This window comes from Suncus etruscus, chromosome 7 (assembly GCF_024139225.1).
Source record: "Suncus etruscus isolate mSunEtr1 chromosome 7, mSunEtr1.pri.cur, whole genome shotgun sequence".
NCBI lineage: Eukaryota > Metazoa > Chordata > Mammalia > Eulipotyphla > Soricidae > Suncus > Suncus etruscus.
The window spans coordinates 127021145-127036584 of NC_064854.1; the positions used below are offsets into that span (position 1 = coordinate 127021145).

At 38.5% G+C, this 15440-nt stretch overlaps 1 protein-coding gene and 1 non-coding gene across 2 annotated transcripts in view; one reads left to right on the forward strand and one right to left on the reverse strand.

Moving 5' to 3' along the window:
* Positions 1-15440, forward strand: part of CACNA2D3 (calcium voltage-gated channel auxiliary subunit alpha2delta 3) — a 983089-nt gene that overhangs the window by 111380 nt on the left and 856269 nt on the right.
* LOC126015155 (U6 spliceosomal RNA) lies at positions 10210-10316 on the reverse strand. Its single transcript, XR_007498048.1, has one exon. It is a non-coding gene; the product is annotated as a U6 spliceosomal RNA (small nuclear RNA).

A 15440-nucleotide genomic window follows, 5' to 3' on the forward strand; every position in this document is an offset into this window, starting at 1 on the left:
CTCTGTATCACTTTAGTCCAATTTTCATTCCCTCCATTCTCTCTCTACTTGGTGATCAGTTTTGTGTTCTGGAGCCAAAGTTTGTGATTTTTTAGATGTGGTCTTCCTGTGTTTCTCTATATTCTGAAAATAAATGAGATCACCTGGTATTTGTTTCCCCCACTTTCACTTATTTCACTTAACAGGATATCCTCCATTTACTCCACCTTGGAGTACATTACATAAGTTCATCTTTTCTCACAGCTGCATATATACAACGACGTATCCACTCATCTGTCATTGGCCATTTGGACTGTTTTCATGTGCTAGCCATGGTACCAAGCACGGCTAGGAACTTTTAGATGCAGGAACATAATTTTCCGAGAAGCATTTCCTGCAACTTCTGGTGCCCTTGGGACTCCCAGACCTCTTCTGTGTACTCCTCTTAAGAGCAGCACCTAGAACCTCTCCCAAACACCTAGTGTGCTTCATAACTCAGAATTTACTTTTAGGGAAAACTCGATCCACTTGTATTTTTCAAACTTACTATTTTCCTCCCACAGTCTAGTATTCTTAATTGCAGTTTTATTTGACAATGACTCAATTCCTAGTTTTAATTTTCAGTGTCATTAACTTTTCCCCCCACATTCATGTCATCTCTGAATTCATGCCTAATTAATGAAAAGGAACCTATTATTTAAAGATACAATTGTTTTGATAAAATATATATTTATAATATGAAAATTATTTTTAAAAAAATCTTTCAGATTTGTAAGCACTCAGTTTATTGAAAAATAAAACCCAGATGAATAAGGAAGCAAAGTCATCAATGAAACAAGATGTGCTTATTTGGGTAGGAAGACCATAGAGATTGCTCCAGGAATATTGACTCTCTCACCTCTCTCTTTCTCTCTCCAAATCATACTTCAGACATTTCAAGGAACCTTTATTTTGAAATCTTGGAACTAGAAAAAGCCACAAGCAACTGTCATGAGGGAATTGTCTGCTGGAAGGAACAACACTGCGCTTGGTGGAGGAGGGAAAAGGAGGCTTTCTTCGATTCTAGGTTGCTTCCCATTCTTGATCCCACCCTAATCAATATTCATACTCCACCCTAGAATGTTTCTGGTGATGAGATTCTTGTATTATTCCCCCAGTTGGTATTCCATCCCATCCTAGAGTGTGACCTGGTTCTTGTCAATAAAAGCAGGGGTCTGAGGAAGGCACAGGCTCATTCTTCAGTCTTTCTCCATTAAACTGCTTTCCTTCTTAGGAGCAGAAGATTTGTGCGGTGGGATTCCTGGCTTGAGTGCTAGAATTCCTGAACCTGTTCTTGTCCCTTTTCACTGTGTAGATTATTTCCTGTGTTGACATTTGCTTCGAGACCTGTGTCTCACCAGATCCTTGTTTTGGAGCCTTGGGCTCTGTTCATAATCCACGAGGTTGCCCTCCCATGCAGGATGTTTTACTAGACCAAGCAGAAGATGGGTCACACAATTAGCTCAGCATTGGGGCTCCATTTACCCCTCCTAATATATCATGGTTGTATTTTTATGGCTTTCACGAACAGCCTGTTCTCTGTCCACAGGAGAATTGCTCCAAGGGCAAAAGAAGCACCGTCATTTGTTCCTTGTGCAGCCTGCAGATGACCTGCTGCAAGCAGAGAGAGTGCCCGGAGCTAACAACTGTGTCCATATATGACTCCTGGGCACTGAAACTAGGTCACATTTCCTTCGTTTTAGGAAAATGGCCAGGTCATTTGCTTTCTGAAAACCGTATTTTTCACTCTTTTGAAACATTGTTAATGGGATTATTTAAATAGAAATAATAAAACTTCTTTTCTTCAGGCAGCTCTGGCAGTATTAATTAGTATATTTCTATAGAGTTAATGTAGCTATTTACCAGCCTGGGATTGGGCTATTAAAGGCTCTCCCTCCTGCCCCACGCCCAGGGGACATCAGTCACACTAGCACTCCCTCAGTGTTGCTTCCTCTGTATTTTTTATGGCTTGCAATTCCACAATAATTAATGGATGGCTCCATCGGAGCCTGCTGGGGAAGATTACAGTGCTTCCTCTCTATTGTGTGGCTACCACAGAGGTGGATCCTGCGCACTGCTCGGAGGAGGTAGGGGGTAATGAAGGTTTCTATGTGACCCTTTGGTAAATCTTAGTGGTGGTTGCTGCGTGCAATGATTATTGTACTTGGAATTGCCATCTTGTTTTATAATAATCCTGGTATGATCCAATAGCATCTCATTGCCTGGTTTCCTCCAAATAATAAAAAAATGTAGACATGGAGACACAGGTAGAGAACTTTGGAAGAAAAGTATAGATTGATGGAAATGATGGTGTTTTACATGTCTTGGTGTCCACTTGGTGGTGAAGTGTGGGAAACAGAGGAGAGAAAACTTCAAGTTTTGGTATGTTGGGTTTGCATCTTCTCTAGCATTGTGGAAAGAATACTCTTAGAAACAAAATGCTGGGCCTGGCGAGGTGGCACTAGAGGTAAGGTGTCTGCCTTGCAAGTGCTAGCCAAGGAAGGACCGTGGTTCGATCCCGCGGCGTCCCATATGGTCCCCCCAAGCCAGGGGCAATTTCTGAGCGCTTAGCCAGGAGTAACCCCTGAGCGTCAAACGGGTGTGGCCCGAAAAACCAAAAAAAAAGCCTAGAGATGAGCCATCACCAGATCCCTAAATCTGTGCTGCTGGGCTGGGGATGCTCTGCGTCTGGCTATTTCAAATGAAAATACTGAAATGAAGAGTTCAATTAGATTTTATAGTCCCTGAAGTTCAAATTTTATTGAAGTGGGAACCTTTAGAGACCTTCTGAGTCTTCATAAAGACTTGGGTACCCTGGCAGTTTAAAATTATACTGGGAGGAAATTTTTATATTCTAGAAAACTCTGGCCAAGTTTATTTATTGGACCATCATTTAACTCTATCTTAAACATCTAGCTTTAATATCTTCCCTATTGCTAATATTTCAGGTTCTTCTTTGGCAATATTTTCCATCTTTCTTTTTGACTAATGTACACAGGGTATCTAATAGTCTCCTTCATTGCCTCAGCTACATAAGAAGCAGAATACCCCAACCCCGACCTGTAAGGGGCAAAATCTGGAGCTGGACAATGGGACCTGTTTGGTACCCATTGGGCTCTCATTTCAGACTCTTGGAGAGAAGAATGAATTTCATTTTCTGTGCCACTTATCATTAGCACTTTCTGCTGAGGTTATAAATAAAATTCTACAAGGTGCCACATTAGAGCAGAAGGTGGGGTGGTGACATTCCTGACAGTTCCCAGCCAGGTGCTCATGCACCATTCCAGGGTGTGAGAAGGCAGCCCAGCAGAACCTGGAAGAAATATTTCTATTAGATAGATATCCCATGCCTGTGTCTAGCATGGTATTACTGGGCTGAAGACACTGGTGTCTGTCTCCTTGTATCTAAGTATTTGCCATTCTTATGATTGGGTGAGAAGTAACCAACATGGTCCTTATGATTTGATGCTTAGATGTGGACACCCCTCTTCATCAGTGCGACCTTTCCACCACCAATGACCCCCCATCTCCCTCCTTCCCACCCCTGCCTGTCTTCAAGACAGGCATTCTAAGTCTTTCACTCACTACCATTGTCATGATAATTATTGGTGTAGTTATTTCTCTAACTGCACTTCCTTTGATCTCTTACTGTTTTTATTTGTTTGTTTTTGTTTTTTGGGCCACACCCGATTATGCTCAGAAATCACTCCTGGCTTGGGGGACCATATGGGACACCAGGGAATTGAACCACGGTTCGTCCTAGGCTATCGTGGGGCAAGGCAGATATCTGCCTTACTACTTGCACCACCACTTCAACCCAGATCTTTTATTGTCTTATGCCAGTGCCTATTATCCCAATGCCTATTGTGATTTATGACAGGAGATATTTATTTATTATGGTTTGGGTACATATCTGGCAGTAATCAGAGTTTACTCCCAAATCTGGGCTCAAGGATCACTCCTGGCAGACTTGGGAGACCCTATGGGGTTCCAAGGATTGAGTCCAGATCAGCTGCTAGTTGCAAGTTCCCTAACCACTATAATATCTTTCTGGCTTTTCAGCAGGAGAAAATTAAAATGACCAATTAAATTAACTAGCTTACCTGGTGCCCCTTCGCTTCCACAGTAGCTATGCCCCTTTTCAACCCAGGAAGCAGAATCTTTTAAAGGTGAGATCTATGTGTTTCAAACTAATAGGTTTTTTAAAGACCAATCTCCCTGAAGCAATATATTTCTTCACATTTTTGGGTTTTAAAGTTTATGTTTTGTGGAGTTTAAAAATGTCAAATACATGTGTGCTCTGTAAACTTGTAAAGAAAATCTGATGTGAAGGCTCCTGTTTTGTTTTCAAGTTCATGGGGATAGATGTGTTTTGTCCACTTGCTTCTCTGAGGGAGTTGAGCAAGATTTTGAGCATCCATTTGCTGGTTGGCGATTGGATTTCTAGATTAATATCAATGTTTTCAACTAATTAGGAAAAGAAAAAACATTTCAAAGGAAGCATATATAATGGCTTCTTGCACTCCATCTGGAAAGGCAAGGCAGTATCATTGTCTGGGTAGAAAGCTTTTGAATATCAGTGCTTATACTGAACACACTGGAAGAAAATCCAGGAATTATTATGCATTTGCTATTTTGTTTCTGTCAAAAATAAACCTGGTGAAAGACAGTAGTATCTGGCCAGGTCTTGAAATCATCAGAATGGCCTTGCATAGGGAAACCACTAAGCTAACTCTTTTTTCTTTTTTATGGACTTTTAGGATACTGTGGGAACAAGACAAAGTAAGTTTCCTACTTTTCTGGGTTGCTGTTTTATGCAAAGAGACAAATAAGAACAAAGTAAAACAAGGTAGTGATAAATACTACACAAAGGGAAGGAAAGGAAGTTGGTGGTGTTGGGTAGAGGGGGAAAGACCTTTTCAAGAGGAAAAGAGGGGGGAAAGATGTCTGGACAGTGAAAGAAATATGGTGGCTGATGTGGGTAAGAAAAGGGAGAGGACGTCCAAGTTCCCTAGAAAAGAATGACTTCATTTCTGGTGCTATGGGGAAGCAGTTGAAGAAGGCTGAGTTGTCAGTGACTAAGAGGTTGGGAGGCTCCTGTCTCTCTATAGTGTCTCCTGCTAACCTCTTCAAGTCTTCCTGGGACTCAGGAGTTGATGGTCTTAAATAGATTTAATAATGGACGCCCAAAATAATCAAATCTAAACTTTAGAACTTGTCCTATCACTTAGCAATATCTCAATCTTAGGATGTTGAGATGTGGCGATTGTCCTGGGTTAGTAAGGGGTCATGAATGCCACCACAATTGTCCTTATGTTAAAGAGGTACAGAGAACTCCAGATCCTCTGTGAAAAGAAAGAGAAGATGAAGACCACTGACCCAGAAAGGCCAAAGGCTGCTGATAGTCACCAGTATAGCTGGAAGAGGTGAAAATGAAGACTCAGTAGCAGGAATGTGGCCCTCTTCACAGCCTGATGTCTGAATGTAGCCCCCAGTTTGTGGTAATTGATTATGTAGTCACAGAAAATAAGCATAAGATCTGTGAAGCTATGTAGAGAGAGGATGCGAGTTGACGTCTTTCTTCCTTGGACCTCCCAAACATGGGATAATGAGGGAAGGGCGGGGGGGGGGCTAGCCCCATCCCCAAATCTGTGGCTCTTTTTATCCTTCTCTCTGTGCACTCAGCTCAATGTAAAACAGTCTTCCCTCTCTCTTTCCTTACTGATGGAACAATCTCTCTATGTACTGGGCAATAGAAAGCGAAGCATGGTAGCCTAGACTAGCATATACCTTGGGCACCTAAACTTCTCCTTAGCCTCTGCGCCTCATTATGTGTGGTGTTAGTGGATAAGATGTCCTAGTGTCAGCAGACAAATCTTTTAAAAAAATCTATATATGGGCCCAGAGATATCACAGTGGCGTTTGCCTTGCAAGCAGCCGATCCAGGACCAAAGGTGGTTGGTTCAAATCCTGGTGTCCTAAATTGTCCCCCGTGCCTGCCAGGAGCTATTTCTGAGCAGACAGCCAGGAGTAACCCCTGAGCAACACTGAGTGTGGCCCAAAAACCAAAAAAAAAAAATCTATATATTAATAAAATCTGCTGGTCTGCAGATCTGATTTGACCTAGGGTGAGGTGATAAGTTCTTTTTGTAACTTCTGTTATATCATTTTTGATTGGTTCTCAATAACAACATGTTGATACTTACTGACATTTTTTATAAACTCTGATTGAGGTATTAATCTATATGTTATTTTTATTGCTGCTTTAATATACCAAGCCAACTTGTAATCTGACAAGCCAAATTGTTTACAATAATACAAGTATACTCTTTTTTTTTTTTTGTATAACTAGAGCTCAGATGTCTGAAAAGGGTTCTATAGGGAAAAAGTCAAGGTGTGTGCAAAGCTCTGTTCCTGTTGAAGCCTCTGGAATCAGTTGTGTGCTCAGTCTCTTTGTGCTGCCTGTGGCTCCTGACTCATATACAGCTACAAGATACTCCAACCTCTGCTTTTGTCGCCTTCTTTTGATGGCCATCTTCTCATCTCACTTCTGAGGACTCTGGTTACTGAATTGAACCTACTTAGATAAACCAGGCAAATCTTTACACTTCAAAAAATTTTAATTATGAAGTTCCTTTCTAGGTAAGGTTACAGAGGTTACCACTACAGACTTCTGTAGCCAAATTATAATGGTATTAGCATATAGACCACTATACTCTCAATGGCTGTCTTGTCTCCCTGTAGCTTATTCCAGTTGTGCTAAAGCTAACTTTTTATAGTATTCAGAAGCAAACTGTGCTTATTCTCCTCAGTTTCATGTTTATTGTCTTCACCTTGGTACCTTGAAATTGGTCAGGTAAAAGACTGAAGTGAAAACTCAGCAGATGCTACAGTTTAGGGATTCCCCCATTTTGGGAAATTGGAGTCAAACATTTATCAATACACTATTAACTTCTTTCTATTCTGTTTGAACTGAATTTCATTTAATAAGGGACACTGCCATTTTTAAAAAATAATTTTTCTTGTGACCAACGAGAATTACAAATTTCTTATAGTAATATTTGAGGTACATGGTGAATTGAATCAGGGGTATTCCCATCACCAGTGTTGTCCTCCCTTTACCCCTGTTCCCAGAATCCCTCTCCTTTGCCTTCCAGACTGCTAGGATAATCGGTCTCCTCTGTGTATAACTTGTTGAAGATTGGGTATCGATTCTGTTGTCATTAACTCTGGGTTTGGTGTTTAAGTCTGATCCTTTTATATTTCTACTCAATGTTCATATGACTGTTTGGTTTTAATACCATCTATTTTTCCCTTCAGTTTATGGGGCAGAACAAGATGATTCAAGGTATGTGGTTCTGTTTGAAAAAAAGAAAGAAAAGAAGAAAAATAAAAAAGAAAGAAGCAAAGAAAACAAACAATAACAAACAAATAAAACAAGTCAGGAGGAGTTTATCTAGAGTTTATAAATATCAATTTAAAAAGAAGAAAGGGGAAAAAAGAAGAAAAACATAACAACTCCCCACAAAAACAAAAAACAACAACAAAAACAAATAAACAAAACAAAACAAAAACAAAAATCAAACAAAAGACCCAAACCAGCAACTACAAAAAAAGCACCACAACAACAAATACAACAACAAAACAATACCCATGAAAAGTAAAAAGAAAAGAAAAAAGGAAGGAGGGCTGGTGTGGCAAGATTTCTTTGTTTTTGTTTTTGCATAGGCACAGTAAATATTGGGGAAATTAGCAAGGGAATTTCCTTGGCCTAAAAGATAAGGGTTTCTCCATCCTTGAAACATACTGTCATGGGAATTACTATAGGCTCCATAAATGCTTCTTTTCACAACCCAAGGACTTTTTATGGTGCCAGTAACCTTTCCGCTCAGTTGTGGATGATAAAATCAGGCCTCTAACTAGAAATCTTGGTATTTGCACAAGTCTTAGGATGAAGCCTAGGATAGCGTCTTTCTTTATGGTTCCAGCACTCCTGTTCCATCACTGTTGTAATCAGTCTTCTGTAACTGGTTGTCTTGGATTTTGCACAGATCCTAGGATGAAGCCTAAGGTAGTCTTTCATTATGTTTCTGGAAGATCTGATCTGTCACAGTTGTCAAAGTCAGACCTTTGGAATTAGAGATCTTGGTTATTGTACAAATTCTAGGCTGAAGCCTAAGCTAGGGTCTTTCTATTTGGTCCCAGAATAAGTTCTGCCCAGTCATGGTTGTCAAATTCAGTCTTCTGTAGTTAGCGATCTTGGTTTTTGCACAGATCAAAGGATGACATGTCTTCTTCTTCTTCTTTTTTTTTTTTTTTGGTTTTTGGATCACACCCAGCAGTGCTCAGGGGGTTACTCCTGGATCTATGCTCAGAAATCACCCCTGGCAGGCTCGGGGGACCATATAGGATGCTGGGATTCGAACCACTGTCCTTCTGCATGAAAGGCAAACACCTTACCTCCATGCTATCTCGCTGGCCCCTGGTGACGTGTCTTTTGATTTCATTTTACCGTTAAGTGATTAGAAAGAACAACCTGTTGTTAGATCAAGCTGTTGCCATTTCCTCATGGTCAGGATGTCACGTCATATCAAAATTGGCACAAGTTGGTGCTAGAGCAGTGTTGAAATTTCCCAGGGGTAGCTTAGTTCGTGGTGCTGTTGCAGGAAACTGTGTCTGTTCTACGTCTGGTCTCTAGTGCTCCGGATTGGATGGTCACTGTCTGATCAAATGGAGTCTAAGTTGGGTATACATAACACATGTTCAGCGTGGGAGGCAACACTGTATTATAAAATGTATGGGTTCATATTTTTAATAGATAAGGGCTTGTTCTATACAGAAAATTTCCCTCCTTCTAGTATGCTTTTGCAAAAAGGAATGGTGCCATGTTATATTGCTGGTGATTTGGGGATAAGAATGTCAGGCTACACAATCTCTTTGTCCCAGTTTTGATCTGAGCTTTTATCCCAGGCAAGACTTTTTCTTGTAGGTTTTTCATACTACGCAGAACCAAAACAGGTGAAGTTAAGGAGAAAAAGAAAAAAAAACAATATATATATAATAGAAGTAATACATAAAAATAAATTAAAAGAAGTAATTGAAGAAAACTAACGTGATTTCAAAGGTTTCCCTACATTTGAGAATAAACAGACTCAGATGTATTATTATAGAGGAATTAAACATATAAAGGAAATAGGACACTATTTTTTGATGGTGAAGTATCACAAGAGTACAAAAATAAACATGGATGTCTCATAAATATTAAGGAGATCTTGGAATTGATAGCCTCATCATAATTGTTTGACCTCTAATAGGTTGCAAAATAAAATGTGTGTTCTTGAAGCGATCCTCCTTTCAAAGAAATCTGGGGGATTTTTACTTATTTCTAGCTGGCATTGCGTTTCTCCTATTTCCGCCTCACAAGGGAAACATTAAATATTTGCTGGCTCTCAACCAATGATCTCCTCCTTTCATTGCTTTGTAGAACCTTTCCTTTGTGTCTCAGTGTTATGAAACATTAGTCTCCCTCCTTGCATTCATCTGGTAGATGTGAACGGTCTCACAGAAAGCTTGGCAATTATCGAATAATCCCAGATCTGGGCAGAGTACTACATTTCTTGACAATATGCTGACAATATGGTGGTAATTAATTAAGGATTCTTAATAAAAACTACCTCTCCTTACTAATGGAAATATTCTCAAAGACTATGCCATTAAAACTCAAACCTATTTTTTGCACTTAACATTTTACCTCGTTAACTGTGTATTTTGAATCTCTAAAATTGTGTTTGCTAATGTCCCTTTTAAATGAAATTTCAAGCATCTTTTGGACTGTGAATTTGCATACAGTGGGCTACTTAAAATATTAAAAATGTAGTTTTCCTATTGGTGACAATAGGAAAATTTCTGTGAATTGCTGAAATTCAGAAATCTGAAGATTTCTCTGATATGACCAGTATTTTCATTGCAAGCTTATTTGAGTACTAATTGTTCTTATCCAGTAAGTTTTCAGTAAAATTTCTTTAGTCGTGTGTATGCTTTTTATTTAATAGTCTCTTTTAGAAGATACATTATAATAATTTTAAATAAAAGTAACTTAAATATTGCTGAATTTATGAAAACTTTGATTTTCATGTGGCCTGTAAGAATGAAGATAAATAACTCTTTTTTTAACCAATCAATTATTTTATTAAAAATATGGAATGCTTTACGAATTTGCATGTCATCCTTGCACAGGGGCCATGCTAATCTTATCTGTATCATTCCAATTTTAGTATATGTGCTGCTGAAGCGAGCACAAAGATAAAAACTCTTAAGCGATTACCCTAAGCAACCTTAGGTGTTTTCAAAAGTAGTTCTCTATTCATATGAGTCAGAATATCTTAAATATCATGCGAATCAAGAGTTTCCAATCTCGCTAAAACCATGTATGAAGGTAAAATCCAAATGGATTAAAGACCTTGATATCAGACCTGAAACCATAAGGTATATAGAAAACATGTAGGTCAAACACTCCATGACATTGAGACTAAAGGCATCTTCAAGGAGGAAATGCACTCTCCAAGCAAGTGGAAGCAGAGATAAACAGATGGGAATACATTAAGTTGAGAAGCTTCTGCACCTCAAAGGAAAAAGCGCCCAGGATACAAGAGCCACCCACTGAGTGGGAGAAACTATTCACCCAATACCCATCAGATAAGGGGCATATATACCCAAAATATACACAGCGCTGATGGAACTTTACAAGAAAAAAACATCTAATCCCATTAAAAAATGGGGAGAAGAGATGAACAGACACTTTGTCAAAGAAGAAATACAAATGGCCAAAAGGTACATGAAAAAATGCTCCTCATCACTAATCATCGGGGAGATGCAAATCAAAGAGTTTCCAATCTCAGTGTTCACTTTAAGAACATTCTCGAAACTGCCCAGGTCATCAAAGGCAGGCAGATCTGAAATCACCTTGTATCTGAAGGATGTCCCACTCCAGAAGTACTGTATGCTACTATGTCATTAAAATTATTGATTTGGTAGGTGCACCCAGATCAATCAGCATGATTGAATCTAGGGTTGGTGATCCAGAAAAAATGCTAGATTTTAACAGTACATGCTTTAATGTAAGACAATAATGATCAATTAAAGTGTTCAGATATGTATTCTATGTAATCATCCACATCCAGATAAACAAAGCTCTTAAGATGCATCACAGAACTTATAGGGCTCTCATGTAGAATTTACCCTTACATAAATCTACTACAGGGATGAGGCCTAGTGCTCAGGCCTGTGGACCTGCGTTTTTATGTCTCTGTGGCCTCTTCCAAGTGGAGAAGTTTGGAGGCTTTGTAATGCCATGAGTGTTGAGTGAGAGTGGGGAGAGTGAATTCCTGGGATGGTAGCTGGAGGTGTGGAAAGCTTGCTATGTAGCAGCCCACCAGGCAAAGAACGTCATTCTCACAAAGCACATTTCATTCTCACTGCCATCGTGAACAATATTCTTCAGTCTAACTTCAATTTTGTCTCTTACCATGACATAGGCATTTTACTGGGCGTTGGGGAAAACAGTAAATATATGGCTTCAAAACCATCCACTTTCTGCCTTCTTGCAGAATAGCCTAGAATATTAAAGTGATAAAGATAAGAGGAGATAGGGCAGCCATAACTCAAGTTCTATTAGTTATTTAGCTTCTATTTCGGATTACAAAATATTTTATGACTGGTTTATTTTCTTGTATGTATTTAAAGTTGATTATTTCAACCTTTTTACAACTGAGCATTTTTATGAGGAATAAGTAGTACTTTTGAGCCTCTGAGTAGTTTTAATGAGAATTATTTGTAATTATTAAAAATGAGCATGCTTAAGCCTATATTAGAGTTTATTTAATCTATATTAGAGTTCATCAAAATCCACTGATCATTAAATTAGCATCTTATACAGCAGCCTAATTTTTTTCCAGCAAGATTTTTGTGAATATTTCCTATGGGCATCTTAAAATTTTATTTTCAAAGAAAAAAGTCTTTTTGCTCATTGATTTCCTTGTTTCTGCATTTTCTGATTCTGAGAATTATCACTTAACCTTTCACAGTCCACTGACAGTGAATATTGTATCATTTCTTGTAAAATGTAGAACTCTTGCAATCCTATCAGTCCTTTTACCTCCCGATCTTTATTTTATCCTTGTCATATGTATTGAATTAGCACATATTAAAAAACCTCAACAGACAATGTTATCATTTTTTGCTTTAAACACTCATCCATATTTTAGAGTGAGTGCTAAAGAATAGAAAAGACAGCCTATTGCTTTTGACGAGCTTTTACCATTTTTATCTTCCCTCATGCTTGAAGATCCAAGTTTACTTCTAAGCACATTTATTTTTGACTTGAAGAAATTTCTGAGTCTTTTTTCTAAAGCTGGTCTGTTGGTGACAAATTCTTTTAGTTTTCTTTTATCTGTACACGTCTTCGTTTTCCCTTTATCCTGGAACGGTATTTCAGAGGACTTTTTTTTTTTAGCATTTTTCCTTTAGCATTTAAAACATACCATTTCACTTTTATTTTTTGTTCCTCTTGGTTTCTGATGAGAAGTTCAGTGGAGCTGATGAGAAATTTGTGATTATTCAAATCATTGTATATAGTATATAATTTTTCTCTAGCTTCTTTTGAGATTATAATTACATCTTGTTTTCAGTCATTCCATTGTGCTATGCTTACCGTCCTTGAGTTATCTTCTTTCTGATTGCTGAACTTCTTGAATCTTTTTACAAAATTGTCTCTGGCCAATTTTGGCAATTATTATCATTAAAAAAAAACCGACCTCCCAAAATCCCATTTTTGTTTTTCTTTTTGTTCTTTTGGGCTATATGTGACACATTTGGGGACTGGTCCCTAAAATATTCCCAGGACTCTTTGTTGCTGGGATTGGACCTGGGTTTTCTGTATGTAAACTCTAGCCTCTTTCCTTCTTCCCTCTTATTAAAATTCCAGTTACATATTGACATTTTCACAAAGGTTTTTGAATCTCTGTTCATTTTTTCCCTGTTTCTTTACTTTCACATTTCTGACTGGATAACTTTGATTGATTTGTCTCAGGACTACTTGCCCCTATCATATCTCCATTCCATTTCTGAATTCATCCAGTGAGTTTTTATTTCAGACATTGAGTACTGAAGTTTTAAAATATTCATTTTAAAATGATAGTTTTATTTCTCTGCTGCCTGCTCTTACTTTTTTCAGTTCTTATGATTATGTTCTGGATAATAGAGGGTCCTGATGTTCTGTTCCCTTGCCCAACATTCAGTGTTTATGCTTTATTTATTGGCAGACCCTGAGGTCTGTGGGATGGCTCCATAGCAAAGTTCATGTCTTAGACACCCTCAGGGCCTCATGTAGCTCTCTCTGCATTGAATTTCTTCTGCATTTTTGTATCAGCATGAGGGATAGTTTGGGGATGATGTTGTTTGGGTCAACAGGGACAGTGGGTTCTAGTCTGAGAAAATTCAGTTCTCTGTTGTGTGTGGGCCTCTATTTCATGGTAGATGTTTTTTTCTGATCTTTGGAAAATCTGTAAGGCTGGTATGTGCAGTATTTATATGACTTTTTATGATGTTAGCTTCCTATATGGTTTCTTCTTAGACTTGGTTTTTAATTAACTAATTAATTTTGGGCCACATTTGGTGATGCTCAGGTGTTACTCTTGGCTATGTGCTCAGAAATCACTCCTGACTTGGTGCACCATATGGGATGCCAGGGGATCCTACCGTGGTCTGTCCTGGGTCAGCCATGTGCAAGGCAAATGCCCTACCACTGTGTCATCGCTCTAGCCCCTCAGAATTGCTTTTGCTCATGAAATGCCAGTTTTCCCTCCAGTTCATTGTTAGCCTTCCCAGTCTCCATTTCATTGTCTCATATTCAGACTACTTGATTCAAGAAGTAGATTTTAATATTTATATAATTGCAGATGACACAAATCCCTTTTCCCCTTCTTATCTGAACTAAACATGTGTCCTTTTCATTGCTACTCTCAAAAATCACTAAGTAGAAGAGGTTTCTGACATGCACAGTAGTATGCAAGAGGTAGACATTGTCAAAGGTACTCTGCATTTTAAACGAAAAACATTACTGAGTATAAATAAAAATAATACTACTAATTAAGGTTCACTATCATTTGATCATTTTGCCTTTGGTTTAAAATACTTGAAACTTTTTAGTGTTTCTAGTTTCTGATCCTATAATAGAAACGAGTTTAGCAATAATGTAGGTATAGTTTAAATTTAGGACAAATATACTGGCTTTTGTTTTCACTCTCACCAATGGAATATTTCCTGATATCTTTGGACTTTGCAAAAGATGAAATTTTCAGAGTCTGTGAAATTCTCCTTCCTGTCAGCTATTGACTAATTGTTCCCACATTGGGTTGGTTTAGAACTTACTCCCAACCCCAACTCAGACATTGAAGTCCAACCCCGATGATGTGATAATGTGGGACTTTTGGGATTTGATTAAGTTTAGTTGAGGTCACAAGCTGTGTTCTAGGCTACCGGGCTTAGTGCTTTTTAAGACTATAGCATAGGGGTCAGAGCTGTGGTGCAAGCAGTAAGGCATCTGCCTTGCCCACACTACCTTAGGATGGACCACGGTTTGATCCCCTGGCATCCTATAAGGTCCCCCTAGTCAGGAGCGATTTCTGAGCACATAGACAGGAGTAATCCCTGAGTATCACCGGTGTGGCCAAAAATCCAAAAAATAAAAAATAAAAAAAGACTATAGCATGTATTTTATTTTTTTCTCTCTTTTCCCCCCTATTTCTCTCCTCCATGTGGAGTTCTTATGACTGGATGACCAACAACAAGTTAGGATTGAGGCTCATATCAGACACTAAATATGCTGGACCTTTAAAGTTGGACTTAAGTTCCCAGGAATGTGAGAAAGGGACATCTGTGTATTAATCACTTCTGTCTATAGCAGATTTTTTTTCAAACTGGCTGAGAATTTAACTTTCTCATCTAGAAAATATGTCCACTTTTTATATGCATGATATAAGACAATACATATTAAATTGGTAAATTATGAGAGTCACTAATTTCTAAAAAGGCATCATCATTTCTGCATATAATTTTGAAGAGTTTGTCTCATGATCTATGAATGAAAGGCTTATTGTAGCATGTAAATGATTTCCGAGCCACAGTCAGACCTAAGAGATTCTCAAGGCAGATTGTTGAACTCTGTGGGAGACAGGTTGAAATGTTGAGCTTCATTAAATTTGTTATACTTATAGCTCAAGAATTACAATACAGGGATGGAGTAATAGGATGGCAGGTAGGGCACTTGCTTTGCATGCTGCCTACTCAGCTTCAATACCTGGCATTCCACCAAAAATATCACCAAAAATAGCCCCAGGGACCCCGGCTGGCCGGACCTTTGAACA